The following is a 24,491-nucleotide window of genomic DNA, read 5'->3' on the forward strand; positions in this document are numbered from 1 at the left end:
TTGACCAATTGGTCTGAAATGGTCATAGATCTATGACCAATTCTTCCAGGGTCACTAACAGAAGGTCACAAGTTGACATATTTCTTGTACTGAAGATACAAGATTGAAGACTCCGTCCCGTGTCCGGAAGGGACTTTCCTTGGTGTGGAAGGCAAGCTTGGCGATACGGATGTTCAGATCTCCTACCATTGTAACTGACTCTATGTAACCCTAACCCTATCCGGTGTCTATATAAACCGGAGGGTTTTAGTCCGTAGGACAACATACACATCAACAATCATACCATAGGCTAGCTTCTAGGGTTTAGCCTCTCTGGTCTCGTGGTAGATCTACTCTTGTACTACCCATATCATCAATGTTAATCAAGCAGGACGTAGGGTTTTACCTCCATCTAGAGAGCCCGAACCTGGGTAAAACTTCGTGTCCCTTGCCTCCTGTTACCATCCGGTCTAGACGCACAGTTCGGGACCCCCTACCCGAGATCCGCCGGTTTTGACACCGACATTGGTGCTTTCATTGAGAGTTCCTTTGTGTCGTCGCCGTCAGGCTCGATGGCTCCGACAATCTTCAACAGCGATGCAGTCCAAGGTGAGACCTTCCTCCCCGGACAGATCTTCGTCTTTGGCGGCTTCGCACTGCGGGCCAATTCACTTGGCCATCTGGAGCAGATCGAAAGCTACGCCCCTGGCCGTCAGGTCAGATTCGGAAGTTTAAACTACACGGCTGACATCCGCGGGGACTTGATCTTCGACGGATTCGAGCCACCGCCGAGCGCGCCGCACTGTCCCGACGAGCATGATCTAGCTCTGCCGCCGAACAGTGCCCTGGAGGCCGCACCCGCATCGACTCTGATCCTTAATTCGGAGCCAACTGCGCCGATCGAGGATGGGCGGTTGGACGCCGCCTCGGGGGCTGCGATTCCAACAGCGATTGAGCCAAACACCAGCCCCGTACTCTGCGAGACTCGTGACTCCAAGGAGCCGGACTCCTCTCCGGACTCCGAACCCTCCGCGCCCCTGACGATCGAATCCGATTGGGCGCCGATCATAGAGTTCACAGCCGCGGACGCCTTTCAGCACTCGCCTTTCGGCGATATCCTGAAGTCACTCAAGTCTCTCTCTTTATCAGGAGAGCCCTGGCCGGACTACGGTCAGCAAGGTTGGGGTACGGACGATGAAGAAATTCAAAACCCACCCACCACCCACTTCGTAGCCACTGTCGATGACTTAACCGACATGCTCGACTTCGACTCTGACGACATTGACGGTATGGACGCCAATGAAGGAGACGATGAAGAACAAGCACCTATTGAGCCCTGGAACGCCACCTCGTCATATGACGTATACATGGTGGACGCACCAAAAGACGATGATGAAGAGCGGAAGGACGCACCAAAGAATTGTTCACTCGAAAAGCAGTCAAAGCGGCGATGCAAGCGCCGCCCCAAATCCCACCTCGACAGAAATAACGATCACACAGACCCAGCGCTGGAGCAGGGCGAACCGCTGCCAGACAACGGCAATTCGGATAATCAAATCGAACAAACAAACCCTATCAAGGATAATGGTCTGGACGACATAACGCCGGACAGGCACTCGGAGCAGCAGAACGCCCGTAAGAGGCTTGTTGCCACCGCGAGGAGCCTCAAAAAGCAGAAGCGAAGGCTCAAGGCCGCGCAAGACACACTCCAATTCATATGGAGCAAAATACTCAACACTGCAGCAAGGTACGGCGACAATCGCCCCTCCAAGAGCTACCCAAAGCGGAAGCTGCTACCCGAATTCGATGAGGAGGCTGCAGACCCCCCACAACCAAATATCAAAGCAGCCACCTGGTCGGATAGACGACCCCTCTACCAACACAGAGCGGCATACAACGCCGCGCACAATACAACACGCGACCCAGGTGAGGGTTCGCACCCAAAGGACGGCGCAACAAGATCCATCTATGGACCACGCAAGCGCCCCCCAGCATACAATGCAACACAACAAATATCCGAACAACGCGGTACACCCAACTACAGAGGTGCCGCACACCCTCTATGTTTTACTGATGAGGTGCTGGACCATGAATTTCCAGAGGGATTCAAACCCGTAAACATAGAGGCTTACGATGGAACAACAGACCCCGGGGTTTGGATTGAGGACTATATCCTTCATATCCATATGGCTCAAGGAGATGATCTCCGCGCCATCAAATACTTACCCCTCAAGCTCAAAGGGCCAGCTCGTCACTGGCCCAAAGGCCTCCCCGAAAGCTCCATTGGAAGTTGGGAAGAGTTCGAAGACGCCTTTCGGGCAAATTTTCAAGGGACTTATGTCTGTCCTCCGGATGCGGACGATCTGAGTCATATAGCTCAACAGCCCGGAGAGTCAGCCCGAAAGCTTTGGAATAGGTTTCTTACTAAAAAGAACCAGATTGTTGATTATCCGGACGTCGAAGCCTTGGCAGCTTTCAAGCATAGCGTCCGCGACGAATGGCTCGCCAGACACCTCGGCCAAAATAAGCCGAGAACGATGGCCACATTAACAAACCTCATGACCCGCTTTTGCGCGGGTGAGGACAGCTGGCTAGCCAGATGCAGCACCAGCGACCCCAGTACATCGGAAGTTAGAGATGGAAACGGGAAATCACGGCGCAACAGCAATAACAAACGCCGGAATAAAGAAGACAGCACGAAGGGCACGACAGTAAATGCCAGATTCAAAAGCTCTCGGCTAGGTCAAAAGCCGCCCACTAAAGGCATCGGGGATGAACTGTCCAGCCTCAACAAAATTCTGGACCAAGTATGTCAGATCCACAGTACCCCGGGTAAACCTGTTAATCATACCCACAGAGAATGTTGGGTCTTCAAGCAGTCCGGCAAGCTCAACGCCGTACACAAGGGGGAGGACACACCAAGTGAAGACGAGGACGAGCCCCCCAAGCAAGACACGGGGGAACAAAAGAAATTCCCACCATAGGTGAAAACAGTAAGCGTACTACACATGATCATGGGAAAAAATAATGCGGCACCCCCAGGAAAATATACCCAAGTGCCTGTCACCTCGATGTCCTGCCAATGGTCATCTCAACCGATCACTTTCGACCATCGTGATTACTTAGCAAGTATCCGACACGCAGGATGGGATGCCTTGGTATTAGACCCAGTAATTGGCGGATATCACTTCACACGAGTCTTGATGGATGGCGGCAGCAGCCTAAACCTAATATACCAGGATACAATCCGTGGGATGGGGTTAGACCCAACACAAATTCTCCATAGCAATACTACCTTTAAAGGAGTAACGCCAGGCCCAGGGGCTCGTTGTACGGGCTCCCTCTCATTACAAGTATCATTCGGCTCCCCTGATAACTTCCGTCCTGAGCATTTAACTTTCCACATCGCTGCGTTTCAAAGTTGCTATCAAGCTCTGCTCGGACGCGAAGCTTTCGCTCGCTTTAATGCAATACCACACTATGCCTCCCCCACACTCAAGATGCCTGGTCCACGTGGCATCATTACAGTGCACGGAGATATCAAGCGTTCTCTGCGTGCCGAAGAGAGTGAGGCTGCCTTGGAAGCCGAACATTAAAGGCGTCCGGACCAGTTATCGAGTCCGATGCTGCTATTTACACCGAATAAGTGATCACACCCCTATTTGTCAATGCAAGGGGCTCAAAGCACACAGACAAGTGGCAATTTCTTATCATCTTCAATTATACATGGTTTCTTTAAAAACTATCTTTTTGCACGACAACTTTTTCTCTTAACTTCCTCTCTTTTACAGACGATCATCGTGCTACACCCGTCCAGGATACGGCACAACAGAGACACAGGCGCAGATGTGCAGCAGGGACCTGCTCAAAGGATTCTTTTTAGATTAAGACCCTGCGTAAACCTTTTTTACTGTCTCTTGTTGATACATATCCACCATTGTGAAGGATGCTGACGTCTTGGCATGTGGCCACGCCAGAACAATGCACGTACCTGGACACAAGGGGCTTCTTACAAAGGCCATTATCTAGGCCCGGTTTATACCACAAAGACCGAATACCTTAGGGAGTGTTCGGCGTCGCGAGTTTGGCCCTATATGCATCAGCTCCGAATCATTGTCTTTGGTCAAATGTAGGGTTTGCCCGGCTCCTGTCTTTTGGTGCCCTACGTTCCGCTTTACCGGCTAAGGTAGCACCAGGAGAACTACTGCGATTGTGCCCTGTTTATCCGGACGAGCACCTCAGCAGAGAAAGCCGAAAAATGACTGTCATGATATAGCGTGAGACTGGTCAACCACTCGATGACCTATGGGAATGTTAGAATTGTTGGGGAACGTAGTAATTTCGAAAAAAATTCCTACGCACACGCAAGATCACGGTGATGCATAGCAACGAGATGGGAGAGTGTTGTCTACGTACCCTCGTAGACCGAAGCGGAAGCGTTGATGCAACGTAGAGGAAGTAGTCGTACGTCTTCCGGTCCAACCGATCCAAGCACCGTTACTCCGATACCTCCGAGTTCTTGGCACACGTTCAGCTCGATGACGCTCCCCGGGCTCCGACCCAGCAAAGCTTCGGGGACGAGTTCCGTCAGCACGACGGCGTGGTGACGATCTTGATGTTCAACCGTCGCAGGGCTTCGCCTAAGCACCGCTACAATATGATCGAGGTGTAATATCGTGGAGGGGGGCACCGCACACGGCTAAGGAACGATCACGAAGATCAACTTGTGTGTTCTAGGGTGCCCCCTGCCCCGTATATAAAGGAGCCAAGGGGAGGGGGCGGTCGGTCAAGGAGGGGCGCGCCAGGGGGGAGTCCTACTCCCACCAGGGAAGGGGGGAAAGAGGAGAAAGAAGGGAAGGAAAGGGGGGCGCCGCCCCCTTTCCCTTGTCCTATTCGTACTAGGAAGGGGAGGGGCGCGCGGCCACCTCCTGCCTCCTTCTCTCTTCTTCCTCAAGGCCCATGTAGGCCCAATAACCCCCCGGGGGGTTCCGGTACCCCCCCGGTACTCCGGTAAAATGCTGATTTCACCCGGAACGATTCCGATGTCCAAATATAGGCTTCCAATATATCGATCTTTATGTCTCGACCATTTCGAGACTCCTCGTCATGTCCGTGATCACATCCGGGACTCCGAACAACATTCGGTACATCAAAATACATAAACTCATAATGAAACTGTCATCATAAATTTAAGCATGCGGACCCTACGGTTCGAGAACAATGTAGACATGACCAAGACACGTCTCCGGTGAATAACCAATAGCGGGACATGGATGCCCATATTGGCTCCTACATATTCTACGAAGATCTTTATCGGTCAGACCCCATAACTACATACGTTGTTCCCTTTGTCATCGGTATGTTACTTGCCCGAGATTCGATCATCGGTATCCAATACCTAGTTCAATCCTTTTACCGGCAAGTCTCTTTACTCGTTCCGTAATACATCATCCCACAACTAACTCATTAGTTGCAATGCTTGCAAGGCTTAAGTGATGTGCATTACCGAGAGGGCCCAGAGATACCTCTCCGACATTCGGAGTGACAAATCCTAATCTCGAAATACGCCGACCCAACATGTACCTTTGGAGACACCTGTAGAGATCCTTTATAATAACCCAGTTACTTGTGACGTTTGGTAGCACACAAAGTGTTCCTCCGGCAAACGGGAGTTGCATAATCTCATAGTCATAGGAACATGTACAAGTCATGAAGAAAGTGAAAGTGCAACTATCCCTAGGTGGTTTTGGTAATTCATAACAACATATAGCTCATTGAGCTAATGCTATTCCAAGATGACTATTTCAGGAAAGCTCAATGATTGGCATGGCATGGATGTGAAAGTGGAACCCTCAAAATGCTAAGGACAAAGGATTGGCTCAAGCTCAATAGCTCAAGACTCTTCATTTTATATTTTAGTGATCCAAGATCACATTGAGTCTTTAGGAAAAGCCAATACTATCAAGGAGGGATGAGGTGTTGCTTAATGAGCCTCTTGCTTCATGTGCTTAGTGATATGCTCCAAAACCCTCAACTACTTTCCCATATCCACATATGACCTAAACCCAAAGCCAAACTCGGTCCTACCGATTCTTTCTATCCGGCGCCACCGAGTTTCACTTGTCATAAGCCACTGCCAAACCCTAGCAAATCGGTTCTACCGATAGGGATCTCGGTCTCACCGAGATGGGATTGCAAACTCTCTATTTCCCTTTGGTAACTTTTCGGTCTCACCGAAAGAGCGAATCGGTCCCACCGAGATTGCAATGTAAATTCAGTGTTTCCTTTTTGTAACTTTTCGGTCTCACCGAAAGAGCAAATCGGTCCCACCGAGTTTGCCCGACCAACTCTCTGGTTAGCTAATTACCAAAATCGGTCTCACCGAGTTTGTGTAATCGGTCTTACCGAGATTATGTTATGCCCAAACCCTAACCATATCGGTCCTACCGAGTTGCATGTCAGTCCCACCGAAAATCTCTAACGGTCACTAGGTTTACCTTTTCGGTCCGACCGAGTTTGTTGATTCGGTCCCACCGAGATTGGAAAACTGTGTGTAATGGTTGTATTTTGTGTGGAGGCTATATATACCCCTCCACCTCCTCTTCACTCGTGGAGAGAGCCATCAGAACACATACACAATTCCAACTCATATGTTCTGAGAGAGAACCACCTACTCATGTGTTGAGACCAAGATATTCCATTCCTACCATATGAATCTTGATCTCTAGCCTTCCCCAAGTTGGTTTCCACTCAAATCTTCTTTCCACAAAATCCAAATCCTATGAGAGAGAGTTGAGTGTTGGGGAGACTATCATTTGAAGCACAAGAGCAAGGAGTTCATTACCTACACACCATTTGTTACTTCTTGGAGAGTGGTGTCTCCTAGATTGGCTAGGTGTCACTTGGGAGCCTCCGACAAGATTGTGGAGTTGAACCAAGGAGTTTGTAAGGGCAAGGAGATCGCCTACTTCGTGAAGATCTACCGCTAGTGAGGCAAGTCCTTTGTGGGCGATGGCCATGGTGGGATAGACAAGGTTGCTTCTTCGTGGACCCTTTGTGGGCGGTTGCTTCTTCGTGGACCCTTTGTGGGTGGAGCCCTTCGTGGACTCGCACAACCGTTACCCTTTGTGTGTGGAGCCCTCCGTGGACTCACGCAACCGTTACCCTTTGTGGGTTGAAGTCTCCATCAACGTGGATGTAGGATAGCACCACCTATCCAAACCACGGGAAAAACATCCGTGTCTCCAATTGCGTTTGATTTCTCCAAACCCTTCCCTTTTACATTCTTGCAAGTTGCATGCTTTACTTTCCGCTGCCAATATACTCTTTGCATGCTTGCTTGAATTATGTGATGATTGCTTGACTTGTCCTACAATAGCTAAAATCTGCCAAGAACTAAAATTGGGAAAAGGTTAAGTTTTTTATTTGGTCAAGTAGTCTAATCACCCCCCTCTAGACATACTTTCGATCCTACAAGTGGTATCAGAGCTTTGGTCTCCATTTGCTTTGATCTCCATAGCTTTTGGTGGTCATAGCCTTGGTTTCACAACCTAGGAGAGTATGGCATCTAGCGAGGGAAATTATCATCGTAGAGGTCCTTACTTTGATGGTACAAATTTTGCTAGTTGGAAGCATAAAATGAAAATGCATATTCTTGGACATAACCCCGCCGTTTGGGCTATTGTGTGTGTTGGTTTGCAAGGTGACTTCTTTGATGGGAAAGAACCAAACCGTGAAGCTACCGCGGATGAGTTGAAGATGTTGCAATACAATGCTCAAGCTTGTGATGTTCTCTTCAACGGATTGTGCCCTGAAGAATTCAACAAAATCAGCCGTCTTGAGAATGCAAAGGAAATTTGGGACACTTTGATTGATATGCACGAAGGTACCGACTCCGTCAAGGAATCCAAGTTGGATGTGCTTCAAAGTCAACTTGACAAGTTCAAAATGAAGGATGGTGAAGGTGTCGCTGAAATGTACTCTAGGCTTGCTCTCATCACAAATGAGATTGCCGGCTTAGGAAGTGAAGAGATGACCGATAGATTCATCATCAAGAAGATTCTAAGAGCCTTGGATGGAAAATATGATACCGTGTGCACATTGATTCAAATGATGCCCAATTAGAAAGATCTCAAGCCAACGGAGGTGATTGGAAGAATTGTTGCTCATGAGATGTCACTTAAGGATAAAGAAGAACTTCACAACAAATCAAGTGGTGCCTACAAAGCCTCGTGTGAAGCCCCTACATCATCAAGTGAGAAACAAAATTTCAATGAAGAATTGAGCTTAATGGTGAAGAACTTAAACAAGTTCTACAAGAGTAGAAGAAAAGATAGAAGCTTCAAGTCAAGGTCCTACAATGACAAAAGATCTTCTAGTCGAGAGCGAAACTGCTACAGTTGTGGAAGACCCGGACACTATTCCAATGAGTGTACGGCTCCCTACAAGAGAAGAGAAGATTCTCCAAAAAGAAGAAGCAAAGAATCACCACCAAGAGAGAGAAGGAGTAGAGATGATCGTTATGAACGAAGATACTCACGGAGAAGCAAGGATTCAGAAAGGAAGGAAAAATCATCAAGGAGCTACACAAAACGAAGACATCAAGCTCATGTTGGAGAAAGGGTATCCGGCTCCGACTCCGACAGCCACTCCGAGAGAAGTTATCACTCCGACTCCACAGATACTCAAGATGAAGGTGTTGCCGGTCTAGCACTTGTGTCAACCAACTCCTACGACATATTTGACTCACCAAATGAAGAAATTGGAAGATGCTTCATGACCAAAGGTCCTAAGGTAACACACCCCGAGTATGTTGATTTCAATAGTGATGAAGATGACTTGTTAGGTGATGATTTGCTCGTTGACAACTCTAGTGATGAATACTATGATGAAACGTCAATTAATCATGCTAATCAAGATAAAACGAATGACAATGATAAGGAGAAGATTGAGGCTCTAACTAAAGAACTAAATACTCTTAAGTTAGCTCATGAAACTATCTTCGAAGATCATCGAGAACTTTTAAGATCTCATGAGAAATTACGCTTTGAAAAGCTCAATCTTGAGCAAGAGCATGAGTTCTTAAAAGCAATCAATGATGATCTCTGCAAGAAAAGTTCTTCTTACATTGCCAAGTGTTTACTCTTATCCACTTACATGCCTCAAGTCAAGTCTAGTAACAAGAACAAGAAAGATTCTTCCTCTAGCAGTAACAATGATCATGCTAAATCCAATATTGTTGCTTCTAGTAGTTCTCTTGATTCCACTAATGATTCCCTTAGCCAAGTTACACTTGAGCAAGAAAATAGCTTATTGAAGGGAATTATAGAGAAAGGAGTGTACAAAAGCCTTGCCGGGAGTAAGCAATTCGAGGAAATTGTGCGCAAGCAAGGAATGCACCGGAAGAATCAAGGTGTTGGTTTTGAACGAAAGTTCAATGCCAATGGAGTTGAGTGGGAAGAAGATCAATACCCCAAGACAAAGTTTGTTCCTCAACAAGAGAAGTATGATACTTCTTTCAAGGGGACACAAGCTCAAGATGATCTTCCACCACAAGACTACAAGAAAAAAGGCAAGGACAAGCTTCAAGAGGAAATTGATGCATTTGAAGAAGCTCCTAAGACCTTAGTCAAGTGGATTCCCAAGACTAATTCAAGTTCCACTTCATCAAGTACGACTACAACTCCAAGGATTCCCATCAAGATGGTGTGGATCCAAAAGAAAAAGAACTAGAGAGTTCTTGAGGGTGACTCCGCCAACATACTTCACTCTTATCATTTTGGCAAGAACAAGTGCAATCAACTTCCACATCTTGCACTAGTTCAAGGAGTCACAAACCCTCTTGTTGGTAAGACAAGGGACAAGGTAACCTAAAAGTTTTCATGGACATCATCTTGTGTGTGCATCACTCTATGTCTATGGATATCCTTGTTTGTTCCTTGTGGGACTAACCCATGTAGGTATTGAAAGTGCAATTCACTCAAATGGATAGCTCCAAGTGATCTACATCAACATTGAGCATCCACATCTTCAACATCTACATGAAGTCATCTCGACAAAACCCGAGGTTAGTTCATCCCTCTAAGGGGGGATATCACATCTAGGGGGAGCTTCACTCTAAGACTTGAGCTAAAGCAACTCTAAAGATGTGAACACAACAATGCTTTATGTAAAAGTGGTAACCCCACTTGAGCTTAAACGATGAGTATGACCTATGATCAAGTGTTCTCACTTGACTCCTAAGTCAATATACTCATATATAGATGACCTTGTCATCGCAAATTGCTTGGTAGATGCTAGAATTGGTTGTGCATGTCTTGTCACATATTTCATTTGCCATCTTATTGTGTGAGCATGCTGGTCGCATATTTTACTCATTCGAGGACATCCACTTGTTGTTTTGATTGTTTGGTTTTATTTCCTTTTGCCAAGTGGATGGACAAGAATGCCTAAGAACCTCCTCTAGCTATCTATGCTTTTCTCGTCTCAAACTCTATTCTTGCTACATCACAAAATTTGATCAAGTCAGATTCGAACCACTTGGTGTGAGGAGTGCTCGGAGTCCCCGATTCGTCATAGACTTAAACTTCCAAAACCTCTTTATGATTCTCGGTCTGACCGATACCACACTTTCGGTCCTACCGAGATCATTAAGTTGATCTAGGTTTTCGATCTCGGTGCAACCGATTTGAACCTTTCGGTCTCACCGAGTTGCAACAACTGTATATAGTTTTGCATCTCGGTGCCACCGAGTTGTTCCACTCGGTCACACCGATAGGGTCGGGTTATATATAGCCACGGGCAAAAATTTGGAAATTTCTCCGAACCCCTTCGCCCGCGCGATAGCCTGCTCTGCCAACGTGGTCTCCGGATTGTCTCCTCGCCGCCAGCCGCCTCCAGTCGCTGGTCTCCGTCGCCGTCAACGGGAATTCTACCCCGCCGTTGCCGCCGTAGCGAGTCTCCGCCGAACTAGGGTATGGACTCGATCTTTGTGCTATTCCCCAATCCGATTCCTAGCACATTGTGATCATATTGATTCTAGCCACGTTTGATAAACTTCTATCCAGTCAATGAACTCGTAGATTAGGTTTGATTCGAAAATTCTAGGTTTAGGTTTCCGCCGAAACCATCTCGGACCCACCGAGTTGAAAAACTCGGTCCCACCGATTTGGCTTATGCCATTGCACAAGTGAGACTCGGTCTGACCGAGAATTACTTTCGGTGTGACCGATTTTGGAACTTTGTGAAACCCTAGCAGTCTCGGTGCCACTGAACCGTGACTCGGTCCAACTGAGTTCACTAGTTTAGGTTCCAAAACTGCTTCAGTATCACCGAGTTTGAAAATCGGTAGATCCAAGATTATTTCAGTGGGAAACTAAAACTAAGTTTTTGAGTCATTCTTTTGCAAAAATCTCTGCATTTTGTGATGCTCATCTATTCTACCTCATCTATAAACTATTCACAGGGTCAACAGTTAGCTTGTTCATCATGTCAGACCAGAGTGATAGCCAGAACATGTCAGAAGAGCAAGTGCAGATGAGTGAGGGCACTAGTCCCTCAAGCTCTTCAGATGATGGCAGCAGAAATACTCCTAGCAATTTGCCAAAAGCTGCCACCAGACAAAGGAAGAAGAGAACCTCAGAATCAGAGGATGAGGATTATGTGGCAGAAGAGGAAGCAACTTCAAAGAGAGTAGTGCTTGAGAAGGAACATGGCTCAGCTCAAGGCACAAAGCCAGGCCTGAAAGTCAAAAGGCCAGCAGGCAGGCAGCCTATGTCAAAGGCCAGAGCTTCAACTGAAAAGCCTGCACCCATAGAGCCAGTTGCTGTTGAAGGAAAGAAAAGGAAGGAAAGGGTCAAGAAGACCGTAGCCAGAGTGCTTGGAAAGGCTTCCATCATGGAAGAGGAAGAGGAAGAAGAGGTTGCTGCACCAGCATCTAAGGCACCTAAGCTTATGGGTGATGCTATCAGGACAGGGGCTGCCACATCTAAGCCCAAAGAAGCACCAAAAGCTGCCTCCAAGCCCAAGTCTGCACCAAAGAGAAATACAAGGAGCATACCTGCAACTGAGAAGAACAAGGCCCCAGTGCCTGAAGCTGCAGAAGAAGATGATGAAGAGCAAGTACTTAGAAAACTCAAGCCCAAGATCCCAGACCACAACGATGCTCATCCTGTGGCTGAGGATATGAAGCTCAGGAGAGACTCAGGGCTCAGGAAGTGGAGAGAAGCAGATCCGTATGCTTCAAGGAGAAGAACTGCTGAGGATTACATATTTCACACCAAGGAACAGCAGGACTTCTATGAGAGAGTGCTGCTTGATAAGAAGCCAATAGTCTGTGATATGAGATGGGTTGACTGGCAATACATCAAGGACAACGAAGAGCACTATCCTGGAGTGCAAGACAGCTTTAGTGCTTGTGGAGTTGCAGACTTTGTTGGGCAGAAGCTCACAAAGTGGAATGAGGAGCTTATCATGCAGTTCTACTCCACAGCACACTTTTATCCAGATGGTAGGATAACTTGGATGTCTGAGGGTACGAGGTGCCAATCTACAGATGCTGAATGGGCACAACTCATCAATGCCCCTGAAGAGCATGAGGATGACTTGGACATTTATGCCAAGAAGAAGATGGACCACAACTCTATGTCCAATATGTACAAGGAAATTCCAAATGAAGCACTTGACACTTTCAAGTTTGGCTCAGTGCACTATCTTCTGTCAGGGCTGCCAACTATCAATTGGATCTTGAGACCACTCTGTTGCCCAAGTCAGGTGATCACAAGATGATCAGAGGCCATGCAATCAATTTGCTTCATGTATTTGATGTGCCACAGAAGTTCAAGGTGATGAGCCTCATAGTAGAGACTATCAAGAGGACAGCAGCAGACCAGAAGAGGAGCTGTGGATATGCCCCACAGATTCAGGAGCTCATCAACTCCAAGATGGGCACGGGCATATACTTATTGGACAAGGAACAACTGCCCATCTGTCCAGATTTTGAGGATAATCAAGTGGTTATGACTGAGAATGAACCATCATCAGCACAAGCACAAGCAAAGAAGGAGAAGGCAAGGAAGGAGAAAGCTGCCAAGATGCCAACTCAAGAGGAGGCATCTGAGTATTTCTTGAAAACTAAACAAGAGCAGCTTGGTTACCTAATTGCATCCACCCTGCGGATTGAGAAAGGACTAGCCACCCTAACTCAGAACCAGGCAAGCCTAGAGAGAATCATGGAACAAAAGTTCTATGACTTGGATGTCAAGGTGACAGAGATTCAGACTGCAGTGGAGCAGCTCCATGATGACATGCAGGAGAGGAGAGGCAGGACTACAACTGATGCCTTTGCCAGAGTGCCAAGAGGTCCGAGGTCGTCTGCAGTGCCAGTTCCTGACACAAGAGCAACTGCCTCAGCTCCAGCCATAGCACCAGCCCAACCTGCTCCAGCGTCTACTTCAGCTCCAACTCCAGCGTCTACTTCAGCGTCTACAGAAGCCTTCGTCCTTGGAGTGATCTAGACTCCACCACCACCTGAAGATCAAGCCTGAGCGTCGATCTAGCACTATGCATTTTCTAGGAACTTTTTGGTAACTTGTTGCCAAAGGGGGAGAAAAATGTATAGATCATAGGCTTCGAGAGAGAGAGTGTTGCTTTTTTCTCTCTTGCTTTATTTGGTGGTTTTTCGAACTTTGTTTGCTTTTGAGTGCTTGAGATACTATGTCATTGCTCGTGAGACATTGATGATCATGTGTTTGATCATAAGCTACACTTAATGTTTGCTTAATGCTATTATCTTATCTATCTTATGTGATCATTCACTATTCTTTGTGATGAGTGCATGTATTTCATTCTTATCATTTTAAGCGCTCCACCAAGATGTATGTGACATGGAAGAGTAACCCATGACTCTAACTCTTTGTGCATTTGCAGTCCAAAGCAAATTTTAAATATGCACAAATTTAGGGGGAGCTCTTACTTATCACATACTTCTCAAAGCGACGATATATTTCATGCTTATTATCATTTGTTGAAGCTTTGATCTATATGTTGTCATCAATTACCAAAAAGGGGGAGATTGAAAGTGCAACTATCCCTAGGTGGTTTTGGAAATTCATAACAACATATAGCTCATTGAGCTAATGCTATTCCAAGATGACTATTTCAGGAAAGCTCAATGATTGGCATGGCATGGATGTGAAAGTGGAACCCTCAAAATGCTAAGGACAAAGGATTGGCTCAAGCTCAAAAGCTCAAGACTCTTCATTTTATATTTTAGTGATCCAAGATCACATTGAGTCTTTAAGAAAAGCCAATACTATAAAGGAGGGATGAGGTGTTGCTTAATGAGCCTCTTGCTTCATGTGCTTAGTGATATGCTCCAAAACCCTCAACTACTTTCCCATATCCACATATGACCTAAACCCAAAGCCAAACTCGGTCCTACCGATTCTTTCTATCCGGCGCCACCGAGTTTCACTTGTCATAAGCCACTGCCAAACCCTAGCAAATCGGTTCTACCGATAGGGATCTCGGTCTCACCGAGATGGGATTGCAAACTCTCTGTTTCCCTTTCGTAACTTTTCGGTCTCACCGAAAGAGCGAATCGGTCCCACCGAGATTGCAATGTAAATTCAGTGTTTCCTTTTTGTAACTTTTCGGTCTCACCGTAAGAGCAAATTGGTCCCACCGAGTTTGCCTGACCAACTCTCTGGTTAGCTAATTACCAAAATCGGTCTCACCGAGTTTGTGTAATTGGTCTCACCGAGATTACGTTATGCCCAAACCCTAACCATATCGGTTCTACCGAGTTGCATGTCAGTCCCACCGAAAATCACTAACGGTCACTAGGTTTACCTTTTCGGTCTGACCGAGTTTGTTGATTCGGTCCCACCGAGATTGGAAAACTGTGTGTAACGGTTGGATTTTGTGTGGAGGCTATATATACCCCTCCACCTCCTCTTCACTTGTGGAGAGAGCCATCAGAACACATACACAATTCCAACTCATATGTTCTGAGAGAGAACCACCTACTCATGTGTTGAGACCAAGGTATTCCATTCCTACCATATGAATCTTGATCTCTAGCCTTCCCCAAGTTGCTTTCCACTCAAATCTTCTTTCCACAAAATCCAAATCCTATGAGAGAGATTTGAGTGTTGGGGAGACTATCATTTGAAGCACAAGAGCAAGGAGTTCATTACCTACACACCATTTGTTACTTCTTGGAGAGTGGTGTCTCCTAGATTGGCTAGGTGTCACTTGGGAGCCTCCGACAAGATTGTGGAGTTGAACCAAGGAGTTTGTAAGGGCAAGGAGATCGCCTACTTCGTGAAGATCTACCACTAGTGAGGCAAGTCCTTTGTGGGCGATGGCCATGGTGGGATAGACAAGGTTGCTTCTTCGTGGACCCTTTGTGGGTGATTGCTTCTTCGTGGACCCTTTGTGGGTGGAGCCCTCCGTGGACTCGCGCAACCGTTACCCTTTGTGGGTGGAGCCCTCCATGGACTCGCACAACCGTTACCCTTTGTGGGTTGAAGTCTCCATCACCGTGGATGTAGGATAGCACCACCTATCCGAACCACGGGAAAAACATCCGTGTCTCCAATTGCGTTTGATTTCTCAAAACCCTTCCCTTTACATTCTTGCAAGTTGCATGCTTTACTTTCCGCTGCCAATATACTCTTTGCGTGCTTGCTTGAATCGTGTGATGATTGCTTGACTTGTCCTACAATAGCTAAAATCTGCCAAGAACTAAAATTGGGAAAAGGTTAAGTTTTTTATTTGGTCAAGTAGTCTAATCACCCCCCTCTAGACATACTTTCGATCCTACAAGTGGTATCAGAGCTTTGGTCTCCATTTGCTTTGATCTCCATAGCTTTTGGTGGTCATAGCCTTGGTTTCACAACCTAGGAGAGTATGGCGTCTAGCGAGGGAAATTATCATCGTAGAGGTCCTTACTTTGATGGTACAAATTTTGCTAGTTGGAAGCATAAAATGAAAATGCATACTCTTGGACATAACCCCGCCGTTTGGGCTATTGTGTGTGTTGGTTTGCAAGGTGAGTTCTTTGATGGGAAAGAACCAAACCGTGAAGCTACCACGGATGAGTTGAAGATGTTGCAATACAATGCTCAAGCTTGTGATATTCTCTTCAACGGATTGTGCCCCGAAGAATTCAACAAAATCAGCCGTCTTGAGAATGCAAAGGAAATTTGGGACACTTTGATTGATATGCACGAAGGTACCGACTCCGTCAAGGAATCCAAGTTGGATGTGCTTCAAAGTTAACTTGACAAGTTCAAAATGAAGGATGGTGAAGGTGTCGCTGAAATGTACTCTAGGCTTGCTCTCATCACAAATGAGATTGCCGGCTTAGGAAGTGAAGAGATGACCGATAGATTCATCATCAAGAAGATTCTAAGAGCCTTGGAAAGAAAATATGATATCGTGTGCACATTGATCCAAATGATGCCCAATTACAAAGATCTCAAGCCAACGGAGGTGATTGGAAGAATTGTTGCTCATGAGATGTCACTTAAGGATAAAGAGGAACTTCACAACAAATCAAGTGGTGCCTACAAAGCCTCGTGTGAAGCCCCTACATCATCAAGTGAGAAACAAAACTTCAATGAAGAATTGAACTTAATGGTGAAGAACTTCAACAAGTTCTACAAGAGTAGAACCAAAGATAGAAGCTTCAAGTCAAGGTCCTACAATGACAAAAGATCTTCTAGTCGAGAGCGAAACTACTACAGTTGTGGAAGACCCGGACACTATTCCAATGAGTGTACAGCTCCCTACAAGAGAAGAGAAGATTCTCCAAAAAGAAGAAGCAAAGAATCACCACCAAGAGAGAGAAGGAGTAGAGATGATCGTTATGAACGAAGATACTCACGGAGAAACAAGGATTCAGAAAGGAAGGAAAAATCATCAAGGAGCTACACAAAACGAAGACATCAAGCTCATGTTGGAGAATGGGTATCCGGTTCCGACTCCGACAGCCACTCCGAGAGAAGTTATCACTCCGACTCCGAAGATACTCAAGATGAAGGTGTTGCCGGTCTAGCACTTGTGTCAACCAACTCCTACGACATATTTGACTCACCAAATGAAGGAATTGGAAGATGCTTCATGACCAAAGGTCCTAAGGTAACACACCCCGAGTATGTTGATTTTAATAGTGATGAAGATGACTTGTTAGGTGATGATTTTCTTGTTGACAACTCTAGTGATGAATACTATGATGAAACGTCAATTAATCATGCTAATCAACATAAAACGAATGACAATGATAAGGAGAAGATTGAGGCTCTAACTAAAGAACTAAACACTCTTAGTTAGCTCATGAAACTATCTTCGAAGATCATCGAGAAATTTTAAGAGCTCATGAGAAATTATGCTTTGAAAAGCTCAATCTTGAGCAAGAGCATGAGTTCTTAAAAGCAATCAATGATGATCTCTGCAAGAAAGTTCTTCTTACATTGCCAAGCGTTTACTCTTATCCACTTACATGCCTCAAGTCAAGTCTAGTAACAAGAACAAGAAAGATTCTTCCTCTAGCAGTTAAAATGATCATGCTAAATCCAATATTGTTGCTTCTAGTAGTTCTCTTGATTCCACTAATGATTCTCTTAGCCAAGTTACACTTGAGCAAGAAAATATCTTATTGAAGGGAATTATAGAGAAAGGAGTGTACAAAAGCCTTGCCGGGAGTAAGCAATTCGAGGAAATTGTGCGCAAGCAAGGAATGCACCGGAAGAATCAAGGTGTTGGTTTTGAACGAAAGTTCAATGCCAATGGAGTTGAGTGGGAAGAAGATCAATACCCCAAGACAAAGTTTGTTCCTCAACAAGAGAAGTATGATACTTCTTTCAAGGGGACACAAGCTCAAGATGATCTTCCACCACAGGACTACAAGCAAAAAGGCAAGGACAAGCTTCAAGAGGAAATTGATGCATTTGAAGAAGCTCCTAAGACCTTAGTCAAGTGGATTCCCAAGACTACTTCAAGTTCCACTTCATCAAGTACGACTACAACTCCAAGGATTCCCATCAAGATGGTGTGGATCCAAAAGAAGAAGAACTAGAGAGTTCTTGAGGGTGACTCCGCCAACATACTTCAATCTTATCATTTTGGCAAGAACAAGTGCAATCAACTTCCACATCTTGCACTAGTTCAAGGAGTCACAAACCCTCTTGTTGGTAAGACAAGGGACAAGGTAACCTAAAAGTTTTCATGGACATCATCTTGTGTGTGCATCACTCTATGTCTATGGATATCCTTGTTTGTTCCTTGTGGGACTAACCCATGTAGGTATTGAAAGTGCAATTCACTCAAATGGATAGCTCCAAGTGATCTACATCAACATTGAGCATCCACATCTTTAACATCTACATGAAGTCATCATCGACAAAACCCGAGGTTAGTTCATCCCTCTAAGGGGGGATATCACATCTAGGGGGAGCTTTACTCTAAGACTTGAGCTAAAGCAACTCTAAAGATGTGAACACAACAATGCTTTATGTAAAAGTGGTAACCCCACTTGAGCTTAAACAATGAGTATGACCTATGATCAAGTGTTCTCACTTGACTCCTAAGTCAATATACTCATATATAGATGACCTTGTCATCGCAAATTGCTTGGTAGATGCTAGAATTGGTTGTGCATGTCTTGTCACATATTTCATTTGCCATCTTATTGTGTGAGCATGCTGGTCGCATATTTTACTCATTCGAGGACATCCACTTGTTGTTTTGATTGTTTGGTTTTATTTCCTTTTGCCAAGTGGATGGACAAGAATGGCTAAGAACCTCCTCTAGCTATCTATGCTTTTCTCGTCTCAAACTCTATTCATGCTACATCACAAAATTTGATCAAGTCAGATTCGAACCACTCTGTGTGAGGAGCGCTCGGAGTCCCCGATTCGTCATAGACTTAAACTTCCAAAACCTCTTTATGATTCTCGGTCTGACCGATACCCCACTTTCGGTCCTACCGAGATCATTAAGTTGATCTAGGTTTTTGATCTCGGTGCAACCGATTTGAACCTTTCGGTCACACCGAGTTGCAACAACTGTATACAGTTTTGCATCTCGGTGCCACCGTGTTGTTCCACTCGGTCACACCGATAGGGTCGGGCTATATATAGCCACGGGCAAAAATTTGGAAATTTCTCCGAACCCCTTCGCCCGCGCGATAGCCTACTCTGCGAACGTGGTCTCCAGATCGTCTCCTCGCCGCCAGCCGCCTCCAGTCACTGGTCTCCGTCGCCGTCAACGGGAATTCTACCCCGCCGTTGCCGCCGTAGCGAGTCTCCACCGAACTAGGGTATGGACTCGATCTTTGTGCTATTCCCCAATCTGATTCCTAGCACATTGTGATCATATTGATTCTAGCCACGTTTGATAAACTTCTATCCAGTCAATGAACTTGTAGATTAGGTTTGATTCGAAAATTCTAGGTTTAGGTTTCCGCCGAAACCATCTCGGACCCACCAAGTTGAAAAACTCGGTCCCACCGATTTGGCTTATGCCATTGTACAAGTGAGACTCGGTCTGACCGAGAATTACTTATTGGTGTGACCGATTTTGGAACTTTGTGAAACCCTAGCAGTCTCGATGCTACCGAACTATTACTCGGTCCAACCGAGTGCACTAGTTTAGGTTCCAAAACTGCTTCGGTATCACCGAGTTTGAAAATTGGTAGATCCGAGATTATTTCAGTGGGAAACTAAAACTAAGTTTTTGAGTCATTCTTTTGCAAAAATCTCTGCATTTTGTGATGCTCATCTATTCTACCTCATCTATAAACTGTTCACAGGGTCAGCAGTCAGCTTGTTCATCATGTCAGACCAGAGTGATAGCCAGAACATGTCAGAAGAGCAAGTGCAGATGAGTGAGGGCACTAGTCCCTCAAGCTCTTCAGATGATGGCAGCAGAAGTACTCCTAGCAATTTGCCAAAAGCTGCCACCAGACAAAGGAAGAAGAGAACCTCAGAATCAGAGGATGAGGATTATGTGGCAGAAGAGGAAGCAACTTCAAAGAGAGTAGTGCTTGAGAAGGAACATGGCTCACCTCAAGGCACAAAGCCAGGCCTGAAAGTCAAAAGGCCAGCAGGCAGGCAGCCTATGTCAAAGGCCAGAGCTTCAACTGAAAAGCCTGCACCCATAGAGCCAGTTGCTGCTGAAGGAAAGAAAAGGAGGGAAAGGGTCAAGAAGACCGTAGCCACAGTGCTTGGAAAGGCTTCCATCATGGAAGAGGAAGAGGAAGAAGAGGTTGCTGCACCAGCACCTAAGGCACCTAAGCTTATGGGTGATGCTATCAGGACAGGGGCTGCCACATCTAAGCCCAAAGAAGCACCCAAAGCTGCCTCCAAGCCCAAGTCTGCACCAAAGAGAAATACAAGGAGCATACCTGCAACTGAGAAGAACAAGGCCCTAGTGCCTGAAGCTGCAGAAGAAGATGATGAAGAGCAAGTACTCAGAAAACTCAAGCCCAAGATCCCAGACCACAACGATGCTCATCCTGTGGCTGAGGATATGAAGCTCAGGAGAGACTCAGGGCTCAGGAAGTGGAGAGAAGCAGATCCGTATGCTTCAAGGAGAAGAACTGCTGAGGATTACATATTTCACACCAAGGAACAGCAGGACTTCTATGAGACAGTGCTGCTTGATAAGAAGCCAATAGTCTGTGATATGAGATGGGTTGACTGGCAATACATCAAGGACAACGAAGAGCACTATCCTGGAGTGCAAGACAGCTTTAGTGCTTGTGGAGTTGCGGACTTTGTTGGGCAGAAGCTCACAAAGTGGAATGAGGAGCTTATCATGCAGTTCTACTCCACAGCACACTTTTATCCAGATGGTAGGATAACTTGGATGTCTGAGGGTACGAGGTACCAATCTACAGATGCTGAATGGGCACAACTCATCAATGCCCCTGAAGAGCATGAGGATGACTTGGACATTTATTCCAAGAAGAAGATGGACCACAACTCTATGTCCAATATGTACAAGGAAATTCCAAATGAAGCACTTGACACTTTCAAGTTTGGCTCAGTGCACTATCTTCTGTCAGGGCTGCCAACTATCAATTGGATCTTGAGACCACTCTGTTGCCCAAGTCAGGTGATCACAAGATGATCAGAGGCCATGCAATCAATTTGCTTCATGTATTTGATGTGCCACAGAAGTTCAAGGTGATGAGCCTCATAGTAGAGACTATCAAGAGGACAACAGCAGACCAGAAGAGGAGCTGTGGATATGCCCCACAGATTCAGGAGCTCGTCAACTCCAAGATGGGCACGGGCATATACTTATTGGACAAGGAACACCTGCCCATCCGTCCAGATTTTTAGGATAATCAAGTGGTTATGACTAAGAATGAACCATCATCAGCACAAGCACAAGCAAAGGAGGAGAAGGCAAGGAAGGAGAAAGCTGCCAAGATGCCAACTCAAGAGGAGGCATCTGAGTATTTCTTGAAAACTAAACAAGAGCAGCTTGGTTACCTAATTGCATCCACCCTGCGGATTGAGAAAGGACTAGCCACCCTAACTCAGAACCAGGCAAGCCTAGAGAGAATCATGGAACAAAAGTTCGTCATCATCGCTTCCTCATAGTTCATAGGTTCGTCATGGTCAAGTAACATGACCTCCAGAATAGGATTACCGTACCACTCTGGTGCGGATCTCACTCTGGTTTACCTACGAGATTCGGTAGTAACTTGATCTGAAGTTACATGATCATCATCATTAGCTTCCTCACTAATTGGTGTAGTAGTCACAAGAACAGATTTTCGTGATGAACTATTTTCCAATAAGGGAGAAGGTACAATTACCTTATCAAGTTTTCTACTTTGCTCCCACTCACTTCTTTCGAGAGAAACTCCTTCTCTAGAAAGGATCCATTCATAGCAACGAATGTCTTGCCTTCGGATCTGTGATAGAAGGTGTACCCAACTGTCTCCTTTGGGTATCCTATGAAGACATATTTATCCAATTTGAGTTTGAGCTTATCGAGATGAAACTTTTTCACATAAGCATCGCAACTCCAAACTTTAAGAAACGACAGCTTAGGTTTCTTGCCAAACCATAGTTCACACGGTGTCGTCTCAACGGATTTAGATGGTGCCCTATTTAACGTGAATGCAGCTGTCTCTAATGCATAACCCCAAAACGATAGTGGTAGATCGGTAAGAGACATCATAGTTCGCACCATATCTAATAAAGTACGGTTATGACGTTCGGACACACCATTATGCTGTGGTGTTCCAGGTGGCGTGAGTAGTGAAACTATTTCACATTGTTTTAATTGAAGACCAAACTCGTAACTCAAATATTTTACCTCTGCGATCATATCGTAGAAACTTTTATTTTCTTGTCACGATGATTTTCCACTTCACTCTGAAATTCTTTGAACCATTCAAATGTTTCAGACTTATGTTTCATCAAGTAGATATCCCCATATCTGCTCAAATCATCTGTGAAGGTCAGAAAATAATGATACCTGCTGCAAGCCTTAATATTCATCGGACCACATACATCAGTATGTATGATTTCCAACAAATCTGTTGCTTGCTTCATTGTTCTGGAGAACGGCGTTTTAGCCATCTTGCCCATAAGGTATGGTTCGCAAGCATCAAGTGATTCATAATCAAGTGATTCCAAAAGCCCATCAGCATGTAGTTTCTTCATGCGCTTTACACCAATATGACTTAAACGGCAGTGCCAAAAATAAGTTGCACTATCATTATTAACTTTGCATCTTTTGGTTTCAATATTATGAATATGTGTATCACTACGATCGAGATCCAACGAACTTGTTTCATTGGGTGTATGACCATCGAAGGTTTTATTCATGTAAACAGAACAACAATTATTCTTTGACTTTAATGAATAACCGTATTGCAATAAACATGATCAAATCATATTCATGCTCAACACAAAAACCAAATAACACTTATTTAGGTTCAACACTAATCCCGAAAGTATAGGGGAGTGTGCGATGATGATCATATCAATCTTGGAACTACTTCCAACACACATCGTCACTTCACCCTTAACTAGTCTCTATTTATTCTGCAACTCCTGTTTCGAGTTACTACTCTTAGCAACCGATCCAGTATCAAATACTGAGGGGTTGCTATAAACACTAGTAAAGTACACATCAATAACATGTATATCAAATATACTTTTGTTCACTTTGCCATCCTTCTTATCCGCCAAATACTTGGGGCAGTTCTGCTTCCAGTGACCAGTCCCTTTGTAGTAGAAGCACTTAGTCTCAGGCTTAGAACCAGACTTGGGCTTCTTCACTTGAGCAGCAACTTGCTTGCTGTTCGTCTTGAAGTTCCCCTTCTTCCCTTTGCCCTTTTCTTGAAACTAGTGGTCTTGTTAACTATCAACACTTGATGTTTTTCTTGATTTCTACCTTCGTCGATTTCAGCATCACGAAGAGCTTGGGAATTGTTTCCGTTATCCCTTGCATATTATAGTTCATCACGAAGTTCTACTAACTTGGTGATGGTGACTAGAGAATTCTGTCAATCACTATTTTATCTGGAAGATTAACACCCACTTGATTCAAGTGATTGTAGCACCCAGACAATCTGAGCACATGCTCACTGCTTGAGCTATCTCCTCCATCTTTTAGCTATAGAACTTGTTGGAGACTTCATATTTCTCAACTCGGGTATTTGCTTGAAATATTAACTTCAACTCCTGGAACATCTCATATGGTCCATGACGTTCAAAACGTCTTTGAAGTCCCGATTCTAAGCCGTTAATCATGGTGCACTAAACTATCAAGTAGTCATCATATTGAGCTAGCCAAACGTTCATAACGTCTGCATCTGCTCCTGCAATAGGTCTGTCACCTAGCGGTGCATCAAGGACATAATTCTTCCATGTAGCAATGAGGATAAACCTCAGATCACGGATCCAATCCGCATCATTGCTACTAACATCTTTCAACACAATATTTCTCTAGGAACATATCAAAATAAACATATGAAAGCAACAACGCGAGCTATTGATCTACAACATAGATATGCTAATACTACCAGGACTAAGTTCATGATAAATTAAAGTTCAATTAATCATATTACTTAAGAACTCCCACTTAGATAGACATCCCTCTAATCCTCTAAGTGATCACGTGATCCAAATCAACTAAACCATAACCGATCATCACGTGGAATGGAGTAGCTTTCAATGGTGAACATCACTATGTTGATCATATCTACTATATGATTCACGCTCGACCTTTCGGTCTCAGTGTTCCGAGGCCATATCTGCATATGCTAGGCTCGTCAAGTTTAACCTGAGTATTCTGCGTATGCAAAACTGGCTTGCACCCATTATAGATGGACGTAGAGCTTATCACACCCGATCATCACGTGGTGTCTGGGCACGACGAACTTTGGCAATGGTGCATACTCAGGGAGAACACTTTTATCTTGAAATTTAGTGAGAGATCATCTTATAATGCTACCGTCAATCAAAGCAAGATAAGAT

This window comes from Triticum dicoccoides, chromosome 7A (assembly GCF_002162155.2).
Source record: "Triticum dicoccoides isolate Atlit2015 ecotype Zavitan chromosome 7A, WEW_v2.0, whole genome shotgun sequence".
NCBI classification, from domain to species: Eukaryota; Viridiplantae; Streptophyta; class Magnoliopsida; order Poales; family Poaceae; genus Triticum; species Triticum dicoccoides.